Consider the following 21,838-nt stretch of genomic DNA (forward strand, 5'->3'; position numbering starts at 1 on the left):
TGAGGGGGAGAGAGAGAAGAGGGAGAGGAGCAGAAAAGATAACTATTGGGTACTAGGCTTAATACCTGGGTGATGAAATAATATGTACAACAAGCCCCTGTGACATGTGTTCACCTGTGTAACAAATGGTCACATGTACCCCAAACCTAAAACAAAATTTAAACCCCCCAAAACAAATATGTTCTGGTAAAATCAAAATTTACATTCACAAAATTAGCATGAATCTAATAAAATAATTTTTTTTTTGCAGAAGTATGGACTATCTTCTGGATTTTTTTTTTTACAAGGGTCAGGAAGAGAGAGAAAAACTAGAAGCTGAAAGAAAATTCATTGCATATAGAGTTTAAAAATAATAGAACTGAAAAAGTTTGTGGTGATTCAGATAAAGGATTTGTTATTATTTATCAAAATGGAATTGACTTCTTTTGCTTAGGTGCTCTTGAAAAAGAAGGCATAATTCTGCACAGTGCTAAAAGGAGAAATATAGAGGCTGGCTCTTGTCTAGTGATGGGGTGGCTCTAATTCTTTTGATGATCTAAATCCTGACTGTGTAGGATATGCAGGACTTCTCTACGAATATACATTGGGAGAGGAAAAATTCACCTTTATTGAGAAATATAACAATCCTGGCTCTGTTGCATTATTGGTCAAAGGACCAAATAAGCATGCACACACTCAAAGATGCAGTAAGAGATGGCTTGAGGGATGTCAAAAAAAAAAAAAAAGCTATTGATGATGGCTGTGAGTTCCAGGTGCTGGTGCAGCAGCAGTGGCAATGGCAAAAGTCCTGATTAAATACAAGTCCAGGGCCCAACTCAGAGTCCAAGCATTTGCTGATGTGTTGCTCTTTCTTCCCAAGGTTTTTGCTCAGAACTGTAGTTTTGACTTTAAAGAAACGTTAGTTTTAAAAATGGGATTTTTTTTTCCTATATGAAAAAGGAAAGAACACTGGCACCTATTCAAATTCTGAAGTTATGAAATGATAATCACAGTATTTTTTAATTGCACTGAACTGAACACGTATAAAGCAGGCCTTTTTTATCCAGTGAATGAGATGTTTTCTTTTGCTGCAGTGACATAAAATTATATATTAGATAAGCATATGTTGTAAACCTTGTTATTAAATATTCATTGACAAAAAACAAAACAAAAGTACATTGAGTTTTACTAGACATCAATCTGCTCTTATTCCAGCTCAATTCTTTATTAGATTGAGGGTATCAGACTCTGCCAGAGGAAAGATCAGATCATCCATATTAGAAGATAACATCATACTCAGATTCTATGGTTCTTTTATTGTTAATGTTTGATGTAAAGCAAAAAAAGTTAGTAAACATTCAAGAGTCAGAAAAATGCAATTGATAATCAGATACAAATATGCACCAAGGAACATCAGCAAGATGGCAGAATAGGACTCTCCTGCACTCCTCCTGCCATAGAAACATCAATTCAAACAACTATCCATGCCCCTAAATCCTCCAAAGAGCTAAGGAAACAAGGTGACAGATTATAGCACCCAAGTGTAGCAGAGAAATTTTTTAAAAGACACACTGAAGAGCATAGGAAGGACAGTTTTACCTTGCCCACGTTGCTTCTCCTCGAACTCCAGACAGCACAACATGGAGAGAGATACTCTTTGCAAGGGGAAAGGAGAGGAAAGTGAGCACCAGAATTTGCTTCAGACCTCCAAAACCCCAGTAAAAATCAACACTGAGCAGGTCCCCATGGCTCCAAACTCTAGGCCAATATCTGCAGACTGAGCTTCCAGGTCCGTCCCAGCGCTAGGCTATATCCTGCAGCCCTAGGCTACAAGACTGCATAGCAGACTTGGCCTCTGCCCCACTGCCAGGCTGACTCCAATGGCACAAGGCCCTAACTATCCACAGCACTAGGCTAGCCCCCACAGCCACAGGCTTTAGGCCCACCCTAGCACCAGACATAAGGCCAGCACCAGTGAATCCAATCTCCAGGACAGCCCCTGGAAACGTAGGCTCTAGGCCCACCCAGCACCAGATCAGAATCCAGACTCCAAGCTGATACTCAAGACTGAGTCTTTAAGTTCTCCTTGACTCAGACAGCTTCCTGCAGGCCCAGGCTCCAGGCCTCCCTGGTGGATTGGGTTGCTGGGCCTACCCTACCACCAGGCTGACCTCAGTGGCCTCAGGATCTGACTAGCCCCAGTGCCAGGCAGGCCCAAGTGGCTTCTGCTTCTACACCAGTATAACTCTTGCAGAATCTGGCTCCAGGCCTGCCCCAAAGCCAGGCTGGATCACTGGCCTCAGGCTTTGAGCTGCCCCCAGAAACAGACTGGATCCCAAAGGACCAAGACTTCAGGTCTAACTCAGTACCTGTGGACCTTGCCTCCAGATAACCCCTGTAGATACAGAATTTAGGTTCACCCATTGCCATGTCAGCCCCTGTGGACGAGGCTTCAGGCCTTCCCAGTGCCAGGCTTGTCCCTCTGTCTTTACCCTCCAAACCAGTCCTTACACCCTCATGTTCCAGCAGACTCATAGTTCAAGTAAGTCCCAGTAGACCCAAACACTGGAGAAGCCCCCCATATCTGGGTCCCAGGACTTTCCCTATGTGCCCAGGTATCAGGTCAGCCCCTGAGACCCTAAGAACCAGGCCACCCTCATGGACTTAGCCTCTTGTTCAGTACCTACACACCCAGCCTCTAGGCTGGCCCCAGTGGATGCAGGCTTCAGAACAATGCCTGTTGTCTCAGGCTCCAGGACAGCCCATCCAGCAACTAGGCCAATGCCTTCAATAATGGCTCCAGATGAGCCCCCCACAGATTTAGGCTTTATGTTGGCCCAGGGCTCCAGGCCAGGCCCCATAGCTTCAGGCTCCAGAGGACCCAGAGTCAAGGCTCACCCCAGTAGAGTTAGAGTTCCAGGCCAGACCATAGACTGAGGCTCATAAGAACACCTCTGAAGACTAAGGTTACAAGGAAGCCCCCATGGAATAAGGCTCTGGGTCTATCCCACTGGAGCCAGGTGCAAAGTCCGCCACACACCTAGCCATCTCTTATAAACTCAGGCTCAAGGCCTATTTCAGCACTAGGTCCACTGCTGTGGACCCAGGCTTCAGCCTGGCCTTTGTATATACAAGCTCCAAGACCTGCCTTATAGAGCCAGGCTTCAGGCCCATCCCTGCATATCAAACCAACACGTCCACCTGTGGATCCAGGATATAGTACTAAACCTGTAGACCTAAGCATCAGGCTCATCCACCTGCCAACACAGGCACTGGTACAGCCTGCCCAAGGATTCAAATAGCAAGTTCACACTTAGACCATGTCAGATGACCTGCCTGGAATCTCTAGACAGGTTGACTTGGAAAGGGGTTTCTTAGACAAAGCCAGCCTGCAAAGTCTAGAATAAGTCTTGACTTCTTCAAATGCACAGACATCAATATAAAGCAATAAGAAACAAGAAAAACCAAAGAGATAAAACAATACCCCAAGGGTAAAATAATCTCCCAGTAGCCTAACTGAAAAAAAATTGAGATATGCAAACTATTGGACAAAGAATTCAAAATAATTGATTTAAGGAAGCTCAGTGAACTTCAGGAAAATACAGAAAAGCAATTGAGGAAACAATAAAAGTACCAATAAAGTACCAAAATAAGAAATTTAACAGAGATTGAAATAAAAACCAAAAACAAATTCTGGAGCTGGAAGACACAATAAATGAAATGAAAAATGCAATAGAGAGCATCAATGGTAGAATTGATCAAGAAGAAGAAACAAGCTGTGAACTTGGAGACAGATTATTTGAAAATATACTGTCAGAGGAGAAAAAATAATGAAAAACTAAAGCTCATGAGATTTATGGAACGGCATCAAAAGAGCAAATGTATGAGTAATAGAAGTTAGTGAAGGAGAAGAGAAAGGCAGAGGGATAGAAAGCTTATTTACAGAAATATTAGCAGTAAACTTTCCAAATCTGGGAAAATATTTATAGAGGTATAGGGAGGTTAGATGTCTCCAACTGAATTCAATTTAAACTACGCTATACCAAGACATAAAGTGTGTCACAGAAGCAATCGATGTATAAGGGAGTTCTAATAAGGCTAGCAGCAGATTTCTCAGCAGAGACCTTACAGGCCCTGAGAGAGTGGGATGACATATTCAAGGTGGTGAAGTAAAACAACTGCCAAAGAATTATACTGTAGCCAGCAAAGTTGTTCTTCAGAAATAAAGGAGAGAGAAAGATTCCTAGACAAAGGAAAACTGATGGAATTCATTGCCACCAGACCTGTCTTACAACAAATGCTAAAGGTAGTTCTTCAAGATGAAAAACAAAAGGATGCTAATTAGTAACAAAAACATATGAAAGTGTAAAACTTACTAGTAATAGTAAGTACACAGTCAAATTTAGAATAATACTGTAATGGTTGTGTGTAAATCACATATCTTTAGTAAAAAGGTTAAAAGACGATTATTAAAATGATTACTACAATATTGTTACAAAATATATAATATGCAAAGATGTAAATTGTGGCATTAAAATTTAAAAGGCTGAGGATTTTAAGTAAAAGTATAGTGTGGGATTTTTTAAAAGCAAAATTAAGTTATTAGCTTAACCTATTATATCTAAGATGTTTTGCAAGTCACATGGTAAGCACAAAACATAAACCTACAATAGATGCAAAAGATACAAACTAAGGAATCAAAGCATATCACTAGAAAAATATCATGTAATCACAAAAGAAGAAAGCAAGAGAGGAACAAAGAATCTATAAAACAATTAGAAAATTAATGGCAGCGGTAAGTTCATACGTATCAATAATTCCCTTCAGTTTACACTCAATGGATGAAATTCTCCATTCAAGAGACATAGAGTGCCTGGATGGATAAAAAAAAAAGATTCAACCAGAAGCTCCCTAAGAGGCTCATTTCACATGTAAGGACACATATACACTGAAAATGAAGACGTGGAAAAAGATATTTCATGCAACTCGAAACCAAAAGAGAGCTGGAGAAGTTACGTCAGATAAAACAGACTTAGTCAAGAACTGTAAAACAAGACAAAGAAGACTGTTATATAATAATGTGTCAATTTGTCAAGAGGATATAAGTATTATATATATGCACCCAACATCTGAACATCGAAACATATAAAACAAATATTAATAGACCTGAAAGGAGAGAGAGATTGTAAGACAATAATAATAGAAGATTTCTTCAATTCTCAACTTTCAGCAATGGACAGATCATCCAGATAGAAAGTCAATAAGGAAACATCAAACTTAAACTACACATTAGATCAAATGGTCCTAACAGGCATATATAGAATAGCCCATAAAATAGCAGCAGAATATACATTCTTAAGTCTACACAGAATATTCTCTAGGATAGATTATAAGTTAGGTCACAAGACTTAACAAATTTAAGAAGATTAAAATCTTATCAAGTATCTTTTCTGACTACAAAATGTGAAACTAGAAATCAATAACAGGAGAAATTTCAGGAAATTCATGAATACATGGAAATTAAACAACCTGATCCTGAACAACTAATGGGTCAATGCAGGAAGTAAAACTATCATGAGACAAAAGTAAAAACACAGCATACCAAAACTTATGGGATGCAGTAAAATCAGTTCTAACAGGGAAATTTCTAACAGTAAACACGTACCTCAAAAAAGAACAAAATGCAAATAAACAACATTACATCTCAAGGAAGTGGAAATACAAGAACAAACTAAGCCCAAGTTAGCAGAAAGAAAGACATAATAAAGATAAAACCAGAAGTAAATCAAATAGAAATGAGAAAAAGCAATAAAAAAATCAATGAAACTAAGGGTTGATTTTTTTGAAAAGGTAAACAAAATTGACAAACCTTTGGCTATACTAAGGAAAAAGAGAGAACACTCAAATGAAATTAGAAATGAAGTAGGAGACATTACAACTGTTAGAATAGAAATACAAAGGATTATAAAAGACTACTATGAACAAATTTATGCCAACAAATTCGATAACCTAGAAAAAAATGAATAAATTTTTGGATGCAATCTACCAAGACTAAATCATGAAGAAATAAAAAATCTCCACAGATCAATAACAAGTAAGGAGATTGAATCTGCAATTAAAAGTCTCCTATCAAAGAAGAACTCAGTACCTGATGGCTTCACTCCTGAAAATCTACCAAATATTTTTTAAAAACCTAACACCAATCCTTTTCAAACTCTTCCAAAAAATAGAAGAAGCAAGAATACTTCCAAGCTCATTTTAAGAGGCTAACATTACCTAATACCAAAGACGGACAAGAACACTACAAGAACACAAAATTACAGGCCAATATCCCTGATGACATAGATGCAGAAATCCTCAATGGAACACTAGTAAACCAAATTCAACAGCACATTAAAAGAATCATTCACCATGAGCAAGTGGGATTTATGCCAGGGATGCAAGGATGATTCAACATGTGTAAATCTATAAATGTGATGTATGTTATTAACAGAATGAAGGACAAAAATTATATGATCACGGCAAATGATGCAGAAAATTCATTTGTCAAAGATCATCCCTTCCTGATAAAAATTCTCAACAAATTAGGTACAGAATGAATACAGTAAAAGCCATACATGACAAACCTACAGCTAACACTATACTAAATGGTGAATAGTTGAAAATATTTCTTCTAAAATCAGGGATAAGACAAGGATGTCCATTCTTAACACTTCTGTTTAACATAGTACTGAAAGTCTTAGCCAGAACAATTATTCAAGAGAAAGAAAAGAAAGCATCCAAATTGGAAAGAAATAAACTTCTTAGAATAAAAGGTTTTGGGTTTTTACCCAAAAGACTCCACTAAAACTTCTTAGAATAAAAGGTTTCACTAAAGTTGCAGGATATAAATCAACATACAAAAATAAGTGCATTTCCGTATGCTAGAAACAAACTATCAAGAAAAAAGATATCAAGAAAAAATCTCATTTACAATAGCTACAAAACACTTTGAAATAAATTTAACCAAAGAGATGAAAGACCTGTATACTGAAAACTGTGAAATATTGAAGAAATAAATAGAAGACACAAATAAATGGAAATATATCTCACGTTTATGGATTGAAAAAAAAATTAATTTTGTTAAAATGTTCATACTCCCTAAAGCAATCCAATGACATTTTTTGTTTTTTTTTCTTGTTTTTTTTCTTTTTTTTTTCTTTTTGAGATGGCGTCTCACTCTGTCACGCAGGCTAGAGTGCAGAGGTGTAATCTTTGCTGACTGCAACCTCCATCTCCCTGGTTCAAGCAATTCTCCTACCTCAGCCCCCTGAGTAGCTGGGATTACAGGCGTGTGCTACCACATCCAGCCTTTTTTTTTTTTTTTTTTTGTATTTTTAGTAGAGATGGGGTTTTGCCATGTTGGCCAGGCTGGTCTCAAACTGCTGGCTTCAGGTGTTCTACCTGCCTTGGCCTTCCAAAGTGCTGGGATTACAAGTGGGAGAGCCACCATGCCCAGCCTCAATGACATTTTTCAATGAAAGAAAAAAAAAATTTAAAATTCATATGGAACCACAAAAAGGACCCTGAATAGCCCAATACAGATTGATCAAAAAAGCACGAAAGTAGACATTAAACAACCTGATTGAAAATCTACTACAAAGCTGTAATAATCAAAACAGTGTGGTAGTGGCATAAAAATAGACATCTAGATCAATGGAACAGAACAGAGATCCCAGAAATCCACGCATTTACAGTATTGATTTTTACAAAGATGCCAAGAATGTACAATGGTGAAAGAACAGTCTCATCGATAAATGATGTTGGAACAACTGGATATTTATATGTGTAAGAATGAAATTAGACCTGTATCTCATGTCATATAAGAACTCAAACTAAATTAGACTTCAATGTACAACCTAAAACTAAAACTGCCAGAAAAAACATAAGTGCAAAGTTCCAGGACATTGGTCTGGGCAATGAATTTTTGGATATGAAGCCCAAAACACATGCAGGAAAAATAAAAATAGACAAATTATATCAAACTAAAAAGTTTCTGTACAGCAATGAAACAATCAACTGAGCAAAGCGACAACCTACAGAATGGGAGAAAATATTTGCAAATCATACATCTGATAAAGAGTTAATATTCAAAATATACAGTAGACTCAAGCAACTCAATAGTGAGAAAAAACCTGATTAATAAACAAGCAAAGGACCAGAAAAGATATTTCTCAAAAGAAGACAGACAAAAGGTCAACAAGCATATGAGAAAATGTTTAACATAACTAATCATCAGAGAAATGTAAATTAAAACCATGATAACATATCACCTAACACCTGCTAGAACTGCTATTATCAAAAAGAAAGAATAATTGTTGGAGTGGATGTGGGAAAAAGGAAATCCTTGCATACCATTCTCAGGAATGTAAATTAGTACAGTCATTATGGGAAATCACATGGAAATTCCTCAAAAAAAGTGACAATGTAATTACCATATGATTCAACAATCTCACCTCTGAGTGTATCTCAGAAGGTAATGAAATTGGTATGTCTGCACTCTCACATTTGTTGCAGCATTATTTACAATAGCTAAGATACAGAATCAATGTAAGTGTCCATCAATGGAAGAGTGAATAAAGAAAGTGCGATGGAAATACGATTCCACCTTAAAAAATGTAATCCTGCCATTTGCAACAACGTGGATGGAACTGGAGACATTATGTTAAATAAAATAAGCACAGAAAGACCAATATTGCATGATCTTACTTATACGTGGAATATAAAAAAAATCTCAGAAGTAAAGATTAAAACTTCAGTTAGGAAGAATAAGTTCAAGAGTTTTGTTCAATGTGGTGACTATAGATAACGATAATGTATTCTTGAAAATTGCTAAGAGAGATTTTAAGTATTCTTATTGCAGAGAAGTAAGTATGTGAAGTAATGTGTATGTTCATCAGTTCAATTTAGCCATTCCACAATGTATATTCTAAAACAAATTGTACATAATAAGTATATATAATTTTTGTCAAATCAAATGTTAAAATAGCCATCAAAAGAATATATGTGTGTATATAATATATATGTCATATTTGAAAAATACTGCCAAGAAAATAGAGAAAAAGATAAAGGAAATACATATGTGGATAACTAAACAGAATTGGATTCTTGACAAAAGAATTTGACATTCTATGATTTAAAATTACGAAATAAAAAGTAATTGGCTAGGTTAAAATCCAGACTGGACATCGCCGCAGACAAGGTTAATCAGTTTAAAGACAGACTAATAGAAAAATCCAAACTGTAGCACAGAGAGAACAAGAATGGAAGGAGTAGAAGAGAACATGAGAGACATGCAGGGCATAATCAAACAGTCTAAGTTTGCGTAACTGGAGTGCCAGAGAGAAGACAGAAATGGGAAAGAAGGAAAATTGGAAAAGACAATGGACAACATTTTTCAAGAAGCAATGAAAAACATTATTGCTGACTCACCAGCAGAAATGATGGAAACCAAAGACAATTGAAAGACATTGTCAAAGTGTTAAATAAAACAATACTGCCTATCTAGAATTCTATAAGCAGCAAAAATTACTTTTAGAATAAAGAGACACTAGAAGTATTTTAAGGAAAAAAGCCAAAATATTTTATCACCAGAACACTTATTATTCAGGAAAAAACAGATTCACCTATTTATTAGAAGTATTAATTAAAATTGTATTAATGATTATTAATTTATTAGACTAATGATTCTAGGTTGAACTTCAAAACTACTGGAAGAAATAGATTAGTAATTACCAAAATAATTAAACATATGAGTTAATATAAATAAATCCTAACTATAAGAAAAACTAGTGTCTTCTGAGTTTACAACATATGTGGAAGTAAGTTATGACAACAATAGCACAAAAACTATAAACAAGCAAATGGGGTTAATCTTTCCTTCACTAATTAAGATGTGGTAGAATTAAGAAGGCAGACTGCAGTAAGTCATTGATGCATTTTTTAAATTTCTGGGATAACCATTGAAGGAATTATACGTGAATGTATAATTAAAGTTGGTAGAGGAGAAATAATAAATAAGACATATGCAGTTAATCTGAGAAAGACAAAGACAAAAAAAACACAGGATAAAGTTAAGAAATTTAAGAAAAAATAAGATAATACACTTAAATTCAAATATGTCAGTATTTAAATGGAATTTAATAATGTATCAATTATTTGTTTAATGGAAAAAGAAATTTTACAATTGAAGACAAAGATTGGGAATTCTGTTCACAGGTACTACATGCAGTAATAAAGATTATACTTAACCTCCAGCCATGAACAACTATGGAACAATGGTTTTCAGACATTGATCAGGCAGTGCAGGACTGTGAATGACAGAAATAAAATAAATGGAAAGAGTTTTATATTGTACTAGATTTCTTCCTTGAGGCAATTTTTTGGACCATAACATACAGATGGAGATCATAAATGGAAGCTGATTTCGATTGGTTTGTTAATATTGTTTATGTTGGTTTTTGAAAGTATATAACAACCTTGCCTGTGTTTGTTTTGCTAATATAATTTATATTGGTTTTTGAATGTTATACCAACCTTACTTTCCTGGAATAAACTTCACCTGAGAGAGAGATATATGTGTGTATATATGTATATAAATGTGTATATATATGTGTATATGTATATACATACACATACATATACATATATATACACACATGCATATACACACATATATACATATATGTTCCATATATATGGAATAAACTAAAAGCTAGTTGTATTCTCAAAGAACTAGATTTTAGTTTTATTTATCTGTCTTTAATATGTGTGTTAGTTTTGTATTTCATTGATTTCCTATCTTTATTTTTCCATACTAGTTCTAATTTGCTCTTATTTTTCTAGTTTCTTAAAGTTTACAGCATACATTTTTAACTTATCAAAGTCTACCTTCAAGGGATAATATGCCATATTCATTACAGTATAAAGCCTTACAGTAGTTACACTTCTAATTATCTCCTCCCAGCCTATGTGCTATTGATGTGATACATTTAATTTTGTACATGTTACAACCTGCAGACTATGTTTATTGTTATTATTTTTCATTTAAAGAGTAAATTATCTTTTAAAGAGATATAAACAAAAGGAAAAATGTTGTATATTTTCCCTAGTTGTTATTACTTCTGGCGATCTCCATTCCTTTATACAGATTTGGTATCCTTTTCCTTTTGCCCAAAGAACTTCCTTTTACATTTCTTGTAGCACAATTCTGTTGGTGATTATTTCTACTTTTACATGTCTGAAAAGGTCCTTATTTCACCTTTATTTTTGAAATATATTTTTGCTGGTTATAAAATTCCTTTTTATCTTTCAATTTTTTCAGTTCAATTTTTTTCTTAATGCTTTAAAAATTTTGCTTCACCGTCTTCTTGCTTATATTGTTCCGCATGAGAAATGTGCTGTCATCCTAGTCTTTATTCCTTAGTGCATAATGTCTTTTTTTCTAGTTGCTTTTAAGATTTTTTTTGTTTATAACTAGTTTTTAGCAATTTGATTTTGATATACTTTGGTGGAGGGTTTTAAAAAAAATATTTCTTGTGCTTGGAATTTTTTGAGCATTTTGAATTTGTTAGTAACAGTTCTCAAAACGTTTGGAAAAGTTTTAGCTGTTACTTCTTCACATTTTCTCTTCTATCTCCTGCCTTTCTCCTCTCCTTTGGGACTTCAATTATATATTAGGCCACGTGAAATTGTTTCACAGGTCATCAAAGCATTGTTAGATTTCCAAACATTATTTTTTTCTCTCTTGTTTTATGTTAGGTAGTTTTTGTTATCATGTATCCCAGTTTGCTTATCTTTGTTCTGCAATGTAGTTAAGTTGGGTTTTATAATAATTTTTCTGTTCTTAACTTTTCAAACTCAGTAAGTTACAGTTATTCTGCAGGTTTTAAGGTCCTGGTTTGTTAATTCTAACGTGTGTCAAGACTGTGTCAGTTTCAACTGACTAATTGTTCTCCTCATTAAGAACCTTATTTTCCTGCTTCTTTACGTACCTGGTAGCTTTCTATTGGATGCCAAACATTGTTAATTTTATCTTACTGGATGCTGAATATTTTTCTTTTTTATTTACTTTAAATTTTACTTTAAGTTCTGGGATACATGTGCTGAACGTGCAGGTTTGTTACATAGGCATACGCGTGCCATGGTGGTTTGCTGCTCCTATCAACCTGTCATCTAGGTTTTAAGTTCTGCATGCATTAGGTGTTTGTCATAATGCTCTTCTTCCCCTTTCCCCCAACCCCCCTGACAGGCCCTAGTGTGTGATGTTCCCCTCCCTGTGTCTGTGTGTTCTCATTGTTCAGCTCCCACTTATGAGTGAGAACATGCGGTGTTTGGTTTTCTGTTTCCGTGTTAGTTTGCTGAGGATGATGGTTTCCAGGTTCACTCATGTCCCTGCAAAGGACATGAACTCATTCGTTTTTATGGCTGGAATATTTTTCTATTCCTATAAATATTCCTGAGCATTGTTCTGGAATGCAGTTAAGTTACTTAAAACAATTGGAGCTTTTCAGGTTTTGCTTTTCAGATTATTAGACAGGATCAGAGCAGTGGTCAAACCAGGGCTAATTGTTTTCCACTCTTGGGGCAGACCTTCTGTGTACTTTATATATACTCAGTATACTCCCTAGGAAGCCTAGGGTTTTCCAGTCTGGCTGTGGTAATAAGCCCTATTCCCAGCCCAGTGTGAACATTAGACCTGGTTATCTCTGTTCCTTTCAGGTGGTTCTTTCTCCAGTCACCGGTTCTTCACAAGCATGCACAAATAAGTGCCCTGCTGAATACTCAAAGGGGACCCTCTGCATATTGCTAGGGTTCTCTTTGTGTAGCTCTCTGATCTCCCCTATATGGCCCCATGAATTTTAAACAGTTTGGTCTACTTGGACTTTCAGCTTTATCTTCTCAATTCAGGGACTCTTCCAGGTTCCTCCTCATTCCCCATTCCTTTATTGTGTCCCCTGAAAATTATCTCAAGGCATTAACAAAAGGCAATTGTAGTCTCATCTCATTTGTTTCCCATATCTCAAGGATACTGTTCATTGTGTGATGTCTGGTATCTTGAAACTCTTATTTCATTTTTATTGTTTACATTTTTGGTTTATGTGGCAGGGTATTTCTGTTCCTCCCATTTTGGCTAGGAATGTAAGTCTTCCCTTCATCAGATTTTCTATTCCCACAATGCCTAGTGCAGTGCTAATTAAATGTTTGTTAAATGAAAAAGTTTATGATGATGGTGTTGTCTTTGTGTTTCTAATATTAACATCACGAGATATTTTATTAATTAGAGATAATTGGAACCAAAAATAGTATTCATTTGCAGAATAAAACCTAAGAGCTAAGATATGTTTCTACCAGTGCATATTGGTACAATATTCACACCTCATTAGGCAGAATTTCATAGAAACTTGCATAGAGTATTTCTGCATGCAAAATGAAGAGAAATACTTTTCTCCTCTGAGGAAAATTTTTATGGGAAAATGAGCTGCATTAGTCTTGCTTTTCCTCCCTGTTTCATGTTAATAGCAGTCATACATCTGGAACAAAAAGGAAGCAGAGCTTAATGAATTTTCCCAGGATCTAGCACATGAAAAATTACCAAGATAGCAAAACGGGAATAGACTTTGCTCAATTACTGCACTACATTCTTCACATATATGAAAGTCAGACTATAACAGGTATCACCATTTTTCTTATTCTCTTTCTTTTCTCAGGCCCAGCACCCTTTTCTAACTTTGAAAGGGGAGTTACTTCCAATCTGTTAATATATAAAAGGCATGTGAGAGTCTATGCAAGCTGTATAGCCTGAATTAAACTTGTGGTCTAATCTTCTAATACATCTTTCTAGTCATAAGGGTTTGAGATCAGTAAGTATGCTAATTGTGACTAAACTCAGCCTTACACAGAGAAGCCTCAGCAGGCTCTGTTATAAGCGGGAAGCAGATCTGCAGCCGTGTCCTTCATTGTGGTAATAATAGGTACAGTGTTTACTTAACTAGACCCTATGGGGATTTTGGTCTCATATTGCTAAAGAAATAACTAGTGCTAATATTTGCAAAAAAAGATTCCATATTTTACTTTTCTTTTTTACTGTGCTATATCTGGCCTCACACTTGGTGGGGGGAAGATATTTTATTGAAACCCTTTGGCTATGAGCAAAGAATAGACAAAGCTGTTTTAGAATGTGTTGGGAGAGTGGCCTGTTACCTGCTCACAGCAGGGAGGAGCAGCTGTTACCTATATTTTTAAGCAAAAATTCCGTGAGCTAGTTAGCTTCAAAAGGTCTTGAGGTTCAATGTCTCTGGAAGGCTTATGGTACCACAGCATGACTGTCTCAGGGAGTGTAGATAGTCCAGCCATAACTCTCTCAAAATGTCAGTTACCTTTTTGGGTTTGTTATTATAGACTCAGCTGGAAGCAGCTTGCTGGTTTGACTGAAACATCAGACTTCAAGAGGTTCTTTTGTTATGCCTTCCATAAGTCATCATTGACAATCAGGAGGTGTTGTTCAGAGAAACTAGTTAACTGGCAAAATAAATTAATGATGCTTTCCTTGGGTCCATTAAAGAAGACCCCCACCCTTTGACGTCAGAATCTTCTGAAGGTTAATCATAGAAATGCTCAAGGAGAATGGTCTCTGGAGTGTGAGGGGTGGTAATGAGATTTATTGAATAAAGACAAATTGTTAACTCAGTGCCTTCTGACTTAGTCCTCTCTTGGGGTTTTAGTTGCTACTGTAATGCCTTCTTCTATTCATTAACTCTATAAATATCTGTTGACTGCATCCTATGTAACAGACATTTTACCTGGTGCTGGTGATCATGGTGACAACACAGATCTTGCCCGTGCCTTCATGGAGCTTACCATCAAACAGAAGTAATAGATAGGTTAAAACTAATGAATTCCAGTTGTGACAAGTGTTGTGGAAGAGACGTATACCATGTTATGACCTCCTAGAACAAATGGAAATGGCACAGTCTGATGGAATCTGGGGTGGGAATGGCCACAGTCTCCCTGAAAAAGTACCACTTTGACTGAATTTTGTGTAATGCGTAGGAGTCAGCCAGGTGACAGTGATGTGTCTTTTTTCCTTTCCCACCTGGGTGGCATGAGTAGAAGATGTCTGAAGAAACCGTGTCATTCACACCAGAGAAGGAGTTGTATGTTCAGGAGAAGGACAGGGTCTGAGTATTGGACATCAGTTGGTCAGCCTCATTAGTTGAGTGGAAGCCAAGGACTGAGCCCCACACTAAGTGAAAGAAAGTGAGAACAAAGGGACATATGAGTTAACTGAATGCCCACTCTTTGCCCAGCACAAAGATGAAACTTATACAAGTTTTCTCATTTGTAAGAAGAACTACATTATGATGTAGCTAAAATTATCCCCATTTGATCAATGAGGAAAATAAAGCACAGAGAGTTAAGGCCCTCATTCCATGTTCACAGATAACGAGTGGGATTGATGGGATTCAAACCCAGATGTCTAGTTACTCCATGTTGCCTCTCACATCCACAAAGAAAATAGGGTATCATGTTAGGTCCTGGATTGATTGACATAGTTAAAATCCCCAAAGGAGAATAATAGTCACACAACTGCTAATTTATTGCATTTTCCTCACTAGATGGAAAGTGCCATCAGGGCAGAGGCCACATCTGCCTTTGTTTGGTGCTCTATGCACTGTGCTTAGCACATTGTAGGTAAGTAGCAGATACTCTGTATTTTTCATGTAGGTGGATGTAATGGCAGACATGACAGTCTAGGAGTTAAGAAACATCTGTAAACATGTAATGGTAATATAATGTAGGAGATGATCCTGGTAGGAGAAATTCGTCTGGCCGGGCGCGGTGGCTCACGCCTGTAATCCCAGCATTTTGGGAGGCAAAGGCGGGTGCATCATCTGAGGTCGAGAGTTCGAGAGCAACCTGGCCAACGTGGTGAAACCCTGTCTCTACTAAAAATACAAAAATTAGCCGGGTGTTGTGGCTCACGCTTGTAATCCCAGCCATTCGAGAGGCAGAGACACGAGAAGCCCTTGAATGAGACACGAGAATCACTTGAACCAGGGAGGCAGAGGTTGCAGTAAGCTGATATGGTGCCACTGCACTCCAGCCTAGACGACAGAGCGAGACTCTGTCTGGAAAAAAAATTATACTGTTATGGATTTCATAAGACAGAGACCTCTCTTCTGACTGGAGGAATCAGGAAAGTCTTCATGGCATGAGACTCAGTCTCGAAAACAGTAAGACTTAGGTGAACATAGATGAGTACAAGGTGCATGCATAATAAAGACACAGGATGATCAAACATTCAAAGACTAGAAATCTAAGATCATGCATAGAGAACAGCAAGGAACTTAGTTTGGCTAAAATACTGTGCGGTAGGAAAGAAAATTCTGGAAGGGAAATTTTGACTGAAGAAACTCTAGACTCTAAGGAACTTAGAGTTTGATTGGTGAGAGAAGATGTGACTGTGAATTAACACAGTGGAGGAGAGAAGATGATAGATGTTCTGGATATCTGTTGCAGCATAACAAGCCACCCAAAACTTAAGATACTTAAAATGACAATGATCATTTATTTAGCTCACAAGTCTGCAATTTGGCCTTGGTTCAGCAGGGGAAGTCTGTTTTACAGGCAGGAACTGGAGTGGTTCAAAGGTGGGAGTGAGGCCCATTCATGTCAGAAGGAGGTTGATGTAAGCTCACAGCTGGGACCTCAACTCCTCATTGGGGCTGTCAGTGGGCATACCTACCCATGGCCTCTCCATGTGCCATAGGCTTCCTCACGGGGTAGAGGCTGGGTTTAAAGTGCAAGCACCTCAAAGAGGATGAGGTGGAAGCTGTTGCCATTTTATAATTTAACTTCAGAAGTCACATAGTGTCACTTTGTTTTTAGTCACTGGGCCTACCCAGATTCAAGATAATGGGAAGACTGTCAACATCATACAGCACGCACAGTATACAGGATGGGATATGCTGGTGCAGCCATCTTTGGAAAATACAATTTAAAAATGTGTTCTATTGTAAATCTATTGGGTACTATGGGGTAAACAGAGATACAAAAAGGTCTGCCCTTTTTCCAGAGTTGTGTGCAATCTATTGGTGACAGGGAATGAGATAGGCATGTGTCTTATGCCCGGGAGGTAAGGGGTGGGGGAAAGAAAGCCACACACTGAGTAATAGTAAGAATCCCTATGTGGTAAGTGCTTGTTCAGGTTGCACTGATCATGCTGATGAGAGGAAGAATCCACTCTCATTTACTCACTGACTTGCACAAACAAGCCTGTATGTTTAAAATGCTCAATCCAAGATTTAATGAACAATAAAATTTGTTGAAATAAAGAAGGAATAGATGTACATCAGTCCACTTCTAAGAAGTCTTTGGGCAAGTACTATTTGCTATTTACTAGACTGGATTCAATTGTGTAAAACTTTTGGGATCCTGAGCCAATATTCCTAAATGCATGTGTACATCTTCAGAGTCAGGTAGAAGGTACAGAGAAACCCTTCCATTAGGTGCACAGATACAGTGCTCAAATATCTGAGCAGTGGTGGTCTGTTATTTTCCATATAGCTTCAAATCCTGCAAGTGTTGATGCAATTTTCATTGTGGTAATAAGTCCAGTTCAAATTATTCCATAATTTCTTCCTCTCTCTCATGCTCTGTCTCACTCATTCTAATGTAAGCTGAGCTGACAGCCAGAGAAATCAGGAGAATACTCACAAGTCTACTAGAAATAACAATGGAAGGAAGAAATGAATGGATGAGTGTGCGTTTGTCAGCTTTGGACAGACTGGGGCAGAGGTGCCTCTGAAGGTGAGAAGAAGACCAAGGGGAGCAGTCTGGCAGGAGAGGTCCTCTGGGAGAAGGCATTACTGTGTTTAACACAAGCATCCAGTTCCTTGGCAGCCCGAGTCTCTGTGCACTGGCGTAGATTTAAAACAAATATGAGAAAAATCCTGACCCCAAGTTCCCATACTCTCTCAGCTCATCGCAGAGCTAAGGTGGGTTCAGCTACTATTCAGTCCTTGTCTTTGTTATGCTCCCCTACTCTCACCCAATCAGCAAAGCCTCACTCCTGGTTGGATTGTCTGTTTTGGCCTGTGTGGCTGTACTCAGTTGGCAGCATCAATTAGCTGCTCTCTGGGAGCTTACTGGATGCCCTGCCTGCATCGCAGGAATCACTATTCCCCCGCCACCCAAGTAGAGAGTGATCCTTACCCTTCCTTCGCTTTGCACCCGGTCCCTTTCTTTATGCCTGAAATGGCAGATTCTTCCTTGCATGTCTTCCAACAACATGGCACCTGCAGGCCTCTCTTCTTAGTTCACTGGCTCTCCTGCTCCCACTGCCATGGGTATGACCACTTATATCCCTCCACACATTGTCTCATGAGAATATGACAGGAGAGAAGGGGATTATAATGAACAGAGATTCTTTTCCCCAATAAAGCAGGGAATAAAAGTAATACTTTCCATCACCTCTTGACTCTACATGTGTTTGTGATCAAACAATAATTACCCATCCTTCTAGTAGGGAGTGGCATCTGCATGCCGTTCCATTGTCAGGGGCATATCTTTGAGTTATTTACCCAAGAAGAAGTCTCTAGTCTACCAGCTAGACTTCCTGTCTCCGGTCTTCTCTTACTCCAATCCTTCCCCACAGTATTTCTAGCATAACATGTAAGTGATATAAATCTCAAGTTACTCATCTAGTTCAGACATTTGAATGAATCTCCATTGTCCTCAGAATAAACTCCAAACTACTAAGTAGGGACAGAGGTCGTTAGTAAACTGGCCTCAATTCTGCTTCAACCTGAAGTAATAGATGAAGTAAGGTCTTTGAAGATAGAGACTATGCCAAGTTCCTGTTCACCATTGTATTCCAGTACTCAGAACAGCGCTTGACACAAAGGATGTTCTCAATATGTTGTTGTTAAATGGATGGATGACTTAACCATAGTAAAGTCAACTTCTGAAGGCATTCCTTGGTTGCCTTCAGAAGTATGACTTTGAGGCATTTTTTTTTTTTTTTTTTTGAGATGGAGTCTCGCTCTGCCACCCAGGCTGGAGTACAGTGGGGTGATCTTGGCTCATTGCAACCTCTGCCTCATGGGTTCAAGCAATTCTCCTGCCTCAGCCTCCTGAGTAGCTGGGATTACAGGTGCACACCATGACTTCCAGCTAATTTTTGTATGTTGACTAGAGACGGGGTTTCACTATGTCAGCCAGGCTGGTCTCAAACACTTTACCTCAAGTGATCTGCCTGCCTCAGCCTCCCGAAGTGCTGGAATTACAGGTGTGAGTCACTGCACCTGGTCACTTTGAGGCCTTTTGTCTTAGTCCATTTATGTTGCTATGAAGGAATACCCAGTTTGGGTAATTTATAAAGAAAAGAGTAATTTTTTTTCCATTCCAACTTTTAATTTAGGTTCCAGGGGTACATATGCTGGTTTGCTACATAGGTAAATTTCATGTCATGGAAGTTTTGTGTACAGATTATTTTGTCACCCAGATAATCAGCATAATACCTGATAGAGAATTTTTCAATCCTCACCCTACTATCACCCTCCACCCTCAAGTAGGCCTTGGTGTCTACTGTTCACTTCTTTGTGTCCATGAGTACTCAGTTTTCAGCTCAAACTTGCAAGTGAGAATATGCAGTATTTAGTTTTCTGTTCTCCTTAGGATAATGGTCTCCAGCTTCATCAGTGTCACCGCAAAGGACATAATTTCATTCTCTTTTATGGCTGCATAGTATTCCATGCTGTATGTGTACCACATTTTCTTTATGCAGTGCACCATTGATGAGCATCTAAGTTGATTCTATGTCTTTGCTATTTTGAATAGTGCTGTGATAAACATACACATGCTGTGTCTTTATGGTAGAACAATTTGTATTCCTTTGGGTATATACCCAGTGGTGGGTAATGGGATTGCTGGGTTGAATGTTAGTTCTACTTTAAGTATTTTGGGGTTATTTTGGTATTTTTTTTTTGTTTTTGTTTTTGTTTTTTTAAAAATCACTAGACTGCTTTCCACAGTGGCTTAGCTAATTTACACTCCCACCACCAGTGTATAGACATTCCCTTTTCTCTGCAACCCTGCTATAATCTGTTATTTTTTACTTTAATGATAGCCACTCTTACTGTTGTGAGATAGCATCTCATTGTGGCTTGGATTTGCATTACCCTAATGATTAGGTATACTGAGCATTGTTCATATAATTGTTGGCCACGTGTATGTCTTCTTTTGAAAGAAGCCCTTTGCCCATTTTTAATAGGGTTGTTTGTTTGTTGCTTGTTGATTTGTTTAAGCTCCTTGTAGATTCTGGATATTAGAGCTTTGTCAGATGCATAGTTTGCAAATATTTTCTCCTATTCTGTAGGTTGTCAGTTTACTTTGTTGATTTTTTTATATTTTTTTGGCTGTGCAGAAGCTCTTTAGTTTAATTAGGTTCCACTTGTCCATTTCTGACATGGGTTTTGTTGCAATTGCTTTTTGAGTCTTTATCCCAAAGTCTTTGCTAGGACTGATGTCCAGAACAGCATTTCCTATATTTTCTTCTAGGGTTCTTATAGTTTTAGGTTTACATTAAGTCTTTAATCCATCTTGAGTTGATTTTTGTATGGGGTGAAAGGTGGGAGTCCAGTTTTGGTCTTCTGTGTATAGTTAGCCACTTATACCTGTACCATTTGTTGAACATGGAGTTCTTTCCCTATTGCTTGTTTTTGTCATCTATATCAAAGATCAGATGGTTGTAAGTGTGCAGCTTTATTTCTGTGTTCTTGAATCTGTTTCATTGGTCTATGTGTCTGTTTTCATACCAGTACCATGCTGTTTTAGTTGCTGTAGGCTTATAGTATAGCTTGAAGTCGGGTAGTGTGATGAATCCAGTTTTGTTCTTTTTGCTTCAGCTTTGGCTATTCAGACTGTCTTTTGGTTCTCAGTGAATTTTGTAATCTTTTTTTTTTTTCTAATTCTATGAGTGATGTCATTGATAGTTTGATAGGTCATTGATAGTTTGACGGAATAACATTGAATCTATACATTTGTTTGGGCAGTATGGCTGTTTTAACAATAGTCATTGTACCTATCCATGAATATGGGATGTTTTTCCATTTGTTTGTGTTTTCTCTGATTTCTTTCAGTAGTGTTTTGTAATTCTCGTTGCAGAGATATTTCACTTCCCTGGGTACCTGTATTCCTAGGTATTTTATTCTTTTTGTGGCTATTGGGAATGGGATTGCATTCTTGATTTCTCTCTCAGCCTGAACATTGTTGGTGTGCAGAAATGCTACTGCATTTTTACATTTATTTTGTATTCTGAAACTTAGCTGAAGTTGTTTATCAGATTTAGGAGCCTTTGAGCAGAGACCATGGGGTTTTCTAGGCCTAAAATCATATAATCTGTGAAGAGAGATAGTTTAACTTCCTCTTTTCCTAATTGGATGCCCTTTATTTCTTTCCCTTGCTTGATTGTTCTGGCTACACTTCCAGTACTATGTTGAGTAGGGGTGGTGACAGTGGGCATCCTTGTCTTGTTCTGGCTCTCAAGGGGAATGGTTTCAGCTTTTATGTGTTCAGTACGATGTTGCCTGTGGGTTTGTAATAGATGGCTGTTATTATTTTCAGGTATATTCCTTCAATATTTAGTTTCTTGAGAGTTTTACTGTGAAAGGACTTTAAATTTTACCAAAAGCCTTTTCTGTGTCTATTCATATAATTATATAGTTTTTCGTTTTAGTTCCATTTATGTGATGAATCACATTTATTGATCATTAGCATATGTTGAGCCAACCTTGCATCCCAGGGATGAAGCCTACTT

The 21,838-nt window shown here is 37.5% G+C and overlaps 1 pseudogene; it reads left to right on the forward strand.

The window, feature by feature from the left end:
- The first annotated feature begins 254 nt into the window (after nt 1-254).
- Nucleotides 255-5,582, forward strand: LOC105537500 (annotated as a pseudogene).
- The last annotated feature ends 16,256 nt before the right edge of the window (nt 5,583-21,838 follow it).

This window comes from Mandrillus leucophaeus, unplaced genomic scaffold (assembly GCF_000951045.1).
Source record: "Mandrillus leucophaeus isolate KB7577 unplaced genomic scaffold, Mleu.le_1.0 Scaffold1736, whole genome shotgun sequence".
NCBI lineage: Eukaryota > Metazoa > Chordata > Mammalia > Primates > Cercopithecidae > Mandrillus > Mandrillus leucophaeus.